The following is a 6,000-nucleotide window of genomic DNA, read 5'->3' as shown; positions in this document are numbered from 1 at the left end:
ACAGCATTACACACACTGGTTAAGGGGTGAATCTGGGATGTTTGCCAACACTGCAATTTCTGCATTTCAACACTTTTATTACCAGTTCTTACCATGAACTAAAATAATCTAATTTTATAAATCTGACTTGGAAAGTACACCAATCACATTACCATTCATGAACATATTTAAAAATAAAATATTATAGAAGGGTGTAACACAGAATAATTCTGGCTTCATTCTCTACATCATCAAGATAAGTATATAAGTACCAGCATACCAATCAGTGTGATTGAACAGATATCTGGGTTTGTCTTTTGTATTTTAAAGCTTTACATATTTCCAAAACACTGGCTTGTGAAAATGTCATTTATAAATGTGCAGAAAAACCTTTGACTTTTACAAAAATGCAAAACGTTTTTATTTTGTGTCAAACGAGCAGACTTTAAAATATGCTTCCCCGATTCCTGCACCATCTTGCCCGCTCCGTTCTGTCTATCACCCCTTCCACTCAAATGTCCTACATAAGAAGATAGATAAAGGAACCTCGGAATTGGGCGGTAAGGTATTACCGGCACCAATCTCCTTGACGGTGCCCAGTATCCCTTACCGCTGTGGGATGTTTTTACCCAGGCATCCAAGCCCTAACATAAAACTGTCCAGTACTGGCATGGAAAACATCATGATGGCCAGAACTCCCCAGAGAGTGCACAGGGAAAACATGAAGAATAGGCTGCCACCCATTTTTGCCTATGTTGTGAGCACAGGAGGGCACTGCCTAAAACCACCATTGGGCTACACACACAGTAGCCTGAAACCATTGGGAATGGCAATGCTGATTGCCAAAAACGCAATTCAGAACTGTTGGGAATTCATTTTCTTAATCCCAAAAATGGTTGCATTACCAGTACTCACCACTATCAGAAAGCCGGCGTTTTAAAACCACCAGACTTTTGTGTAAAACTGAACAAATGAAACAAAACCAGACCAAGGAAAGACTTGCTAAGAGGTGGATACAATGTAAAACTATACTCTGAAATGACTTGAAGGAAGTAATTATTTAATGTATAGGTACAAATTGTCAGTTTGATTTGAATGTAGAAAACTGGGAACCAAAAGTGACATTTAGCTGAAACCTGGCTTAATGAAACTGGATTCTGCCTGCCAAAAGGAGTTGTCACCTCTCTGATTAGATTAGGGGTGGAGCAGGTGGGGACTACAGGGAGTTGAACAAAGGCCTGTCCTGGACTCAGGCAAATGTTATATTGGGGGCGTCGTAAAAGTGGCTTCCTCTTAGGGGAACTGGGGGGGGCAGTGCCTCTGCTAGCAGCTGAGCTTGGGGGAAGTGGATAAACCAGTTATTCCACCCTGTGATGTGGGAAGCCACACCCCTTTTTGACCAGAGCATAATTTTAAAAAGATAGATAACTTGTAGTGCGGACTTGTCAGAATTATATAAGTAATATCATTATTTTTGTGATTTTTTTGTGAACATTTTGAGAGGCGTTAGGACCCTGTGGTGTATTATGGGGGGTTGCTAGCGGAAAATAGGGTCTCACTCCAAATGTCTGCATGTTAAAAATCTGACACTTCATCAATTAATGTCCAAACTCCTTGCGCACATGTGTGTAATTTTGGGTAAATGTCTGATATTGCAAAACCAGTTAAAAAGTGCAAAATGTTGTCATTTTTGAATGCAACCACCCAGGAAGATCAGAGGCGGACAAGCATGGACCATAAGGAATATATAATGTGCACATGTAATTTCAACAAATTGTATATCTGGGAAGGATGTATTTGAATCAAATATAGATTTGTGGGCAAACTGACCAGGGGAGGATCCTCTGACCCATAAACAGACTTCATCATGCTGACAATCCATTTCCTTCCCCCAATCATGGGAGAGGGAGAATTGGGCCAATGACAAGTAGAGAGGGGTAGGCTTAGCTAGGCCCAGGCACACACACATTTTCAAAACACATAAAAAGAGACTGCTGGGACAGGTAGACACATTCAAATCCAGTTGCTGCGGAGCGTTTTGCCGGACCACACGACATCCAGAAGATACCAGTTCCAGACTGACTCCAGCTACATACTCCAGAACCTAGAACTTATACTTTAGAACCTAAATCAGAGGCCTAAAACCACAAGCTGAGTTCTCTGCAGCAGGCCTCAAATCATTGCAAGCTACTCACAGCCGGGCGAGCTGCTTGAATCCCTTGCCAAGAACTTTTGCCAGGACCAGTGCAGAGATCCAGGAGCCGTGCAGAGACCGCTGTATCTGGACAGACCAGACCAGAGATCCAGAGTGACCCAGACCGCTGTGAGCAGAACCAGAGAGCTGACCCAGATCACTGTGAAGTGCCGAGACCAGAACCGGAGTCCAGTCCAAAACCTGACCAGATCCGTGGCAAGGCCTATTTCCAATTTATATTGTGAGTACCTAGCAGAACTGTGCAGAACCAAACTCTTAGTTAAAATAATCTAATCCAAACTATTTTAACCTAAGTAGAACAGCCTCCTAGAAATCATGTCATCTGTCATTTGTAAAGCTGCACAACTGTCACCTGTCAATTCTGAAGCTGCAAGCTGTCACCTGTCATTTTGAGTTTACTTTAAATCCGAAAATCTACCTTTATTTAATCATCCGTATCTCTGGAACCGTTTGGGATAGGAACGAAATTTAACTTTCCTCTGAAAGCTTAGAATCTCAGCTTTCAAACGAACCTAGAAACAACTACTCCTTATACTTTTGCCGTAATCACGATTCACGCACTCGCGAATTTTACCGCGATTTGCGATTTATAAAAATTTGTTTGCCTCTTAATCACCATCCCTGAATCATTGCTAAAGTGAGCCTGAACTCATCCCAAGCATCTCTCACTCACCCTGAACCTCCTAAAGGGAATTAAAAGCATTTTTAGCATATTTCTCACTTCATTGCCACCACATTCAAAGCACTTGGGCCTGTGTTTTAAAACTCATACCGGTTTTCTCTAAGCTTGCTGGGGGGGAACTGAATTTCGTATTGTATTTGATTGCATTCCTGAGAACTGTGTGCTCCTCTTTCCATCTAGTTCCATGTCTTACATTGCATAGGGGAGGGGGGTGAATTGCCAGAGAAAAAGTGATTATATTATCTTTTGCGAAAATCATCTCAAGTATTTCTGTACTGCATTTTATTCCTCATTGCTTTTCCCTTGAAATCATAAAAGTATTTTTGCTACTTGATCCATCCTATACTAACTCCTCATTGATTATAAAGAAGTGTGTTAGTGTCAGATTACCCATTGTTGATTAACATTATATTTATAAGGGTGATATTGATTATTAATTTATTATAAAAGCGTGGTATCTATATTTTGTTTTATTTCTCAAATAAACCTTTTAAACTTGCAAAACAGAACTACTTCTTGGCTCAGTGGGGTCAGGGGGATTCTAAGAGAGGGGTGTTATATAGGGGTAGTCATCCAGAACTCATGAACTAGACATAAAGATATATCAATAAGGGCTTCCATTCAGTATCCCAGACTAGGCATTGACTTAGCTGTATGTGATTAGATCTATCACTTGTGCAGATTAATACAGTGTGCTAACTGACAAGATACATACATCCGGTCGGACCACCACGCTGTGTTACGCTGTAAAGCACTCCTCAAAAGGACGCTCTAAGGGAAAGGTCTGTTTTGCAAAAATAAAATACAAACTTCTGTAAATCAGGAAGGAACTCAAATTCCAGAATGACGACCTTGGTAGATATGAAAATAGCCAGAGAGCACTTCTTACATAAGCTATTTGTGAGAGGTGAGTGGACTCATCAGGACCAGACGGTCTGGTTGCAGACAATCGCACCCCAGATCACTGAAACAGGGTCAGATACATGGAGAGACCAGGGTCCCTTACATGTGGCCCTGAGTGAACTATATATGGCCCCTAAGGCCAAGGATGAGCACAACAAGATTGCCAGGGTAGCGGCATATTTATATTTACATATGGGAGCCATGCAGGACAAATGTGCTGAAGGCCAAGATCTGGCGAGTAGGCAACTGCTGGCATTATAAAAGGCCCAATCTGATCTGGACTCTTCTGAGCAGAGGCTGCACAGAAGCCAGGAGTCCGAAAATGAGAGTAGACAGTACATCATTAAAATAAAGAAGGATATGGATATAATGCAACAGGAAAAGGCTGACCAGGATACCAGAATTCTGGCTTTGCAGAAGGACCACCAAGACAGTTTGGACTCCTTACTGCAGTGCCAGAAAAATCTGGAGCAACAGATCAATTTCAACAGGGCATGCACAGAGCAGGTAGCCACCCTGCAAATCCAACTAGACAGAGAAAAAGAGGAGAGCAATAAATTGATTCTGAAAGACCTGGATACCCAGGCAGAGTTTGATAAAGAACGCCAGAAAGCTGGTGCCTTTCAAAGGCAAAGGGACGACCTGGCGGCACAGATGCAGACACTTAGTCAGGAAAGGGATACCTTAGGCCAGGAAGTCTGCCACTTAAAAAGGAAAATGGAAGAAAATCACCTGGCCCTCCAGGGACTGGGTGACCTCCAATAAGAACACCAGAACTTGTTAGAGCACACCAGGAGGGTGGAGGATGCTCTGGCAAGAAAGGAGCAGGCCAATAGGGACACAGCTCAGGAGGTAAGCCTCCTGCAGCAAAGACTGGCCCAGTGCTCCAGGACCAATCAGGAGGCACAGAGAGAGAATGAGGCTCTCTGTCAGCACAATGATAGGCTCAAGCAACAGGTAGTGATGCAGGAGAGACAGATAGAGTCTAGTAAGGCCTTAACTGAGGAACTGAAAGCGCAGGCTCTTGCATTGCAACAGGGAGCAGGGGCGGATAGAGACCAGGTTCGCTGGGAGAGGGAGACTCCTGAGCATAACCTCAGGAGCCCTACCACCAGAGCCCTTCATATCTCTCAGTCCCTGGACTCTGCCAACCCCATGTCCCATGGCGCACATGAGCACCAGGCCACAGGGGTGGCAGATTACTATCCAACCAGAAGTATGGGGCTCATAGGCCAGTACCTCCCAGGAATGGAGGGGCGGGCATCCGAGTATGGGCACCCAAGCACAGTACAATTTAGTGGGGAACCCCAGGAGAGTAGGCCCATTAAGGGCATCCTGAAAACGTCTGCCCAGTTAGGTCAGTGGGGGGGGTACCCATCAAATCCTGGCAGCAAGGAGGAATCTGAAGACTCCTCTGAACGGCACAGGACACAGGAGACCAGGTCCCCACATTCTGCCAGCCATTCCCAGGCTCGCAGAATCCGGGAAAACCTGGAAGATCAGACAGGAACCTCTGGGAGCAGTGGCTCTGAGTCAGAGGATGAATGGACCAGGGTTACCCTAACCAAAAAGGCCAATAAGGCAAAAAGGGCCTTGCTTAAAGACCCACTGAAGCAAATAAAGGCAATAGGAGTGTTATCATGCCTTATCATAAGAACGCCAAGTATTCTGTTTGGGAGCATTTAGAGCTGTTTGAGCAAATGATGGAGACTTTTCATTTGAAGGACAGCCAAAGCTGTATTCAATATGTAAAGTGGACCTTCTCACCAGAGTACTCCAGTTTCTTTGCGGGGCTGGAGGACCAAAATCATTTAAGATGGTCCACCTATAAGGCGGCCATCTTGAAACATTTTTCGGTTCACAGAAATCCTCAAGAGGCTCGCAAGGCAGCCTACAATTTGCAATGTGGGGAGGATCAGGCCCCACAAGAGTTTGTGCAAGAATTAAAGTGTGCTTTTGCGCAGACCACCAGAAGGGTGCGCACGGATAGCAGAGAATTTATCAATACTTTTTTCCATGCCTTACCCAAATACATAATGACCCAGCTCGTGAGAGATTTTCATGAGAAAAGATCTTTAGACTGGGTCATTGAACAGGCTACCCGGATCTATGAGGTGCAGAAGCCCATCGAAAATAAAAATAATGCGCAGAAAAACCCCAAAACCAACAGCACCCTTGCTGCTGCCAAGGTGGCAGAGGTAAAGGTTGCCCCGTTTTAGAT

The sequence above is a fragment of the Ambystoma mexicanum genome, chromosome 10 (assembly GCF_040938575.1).
Source record: "Ambystoma mexicanum isolate Mex_15411 chromosome 10, UKY_AmexF1_1, whole genome shotgun sequence".
Lineage (NCBI taxonomy): Eukaryota > Metazoa > Chordata > Amphibia > Caudata > Ambystomatidae > Ambystoma > Ambystoma mexicanum.
Note: the sequence above shows the minus strand (reverse complement) of the source record.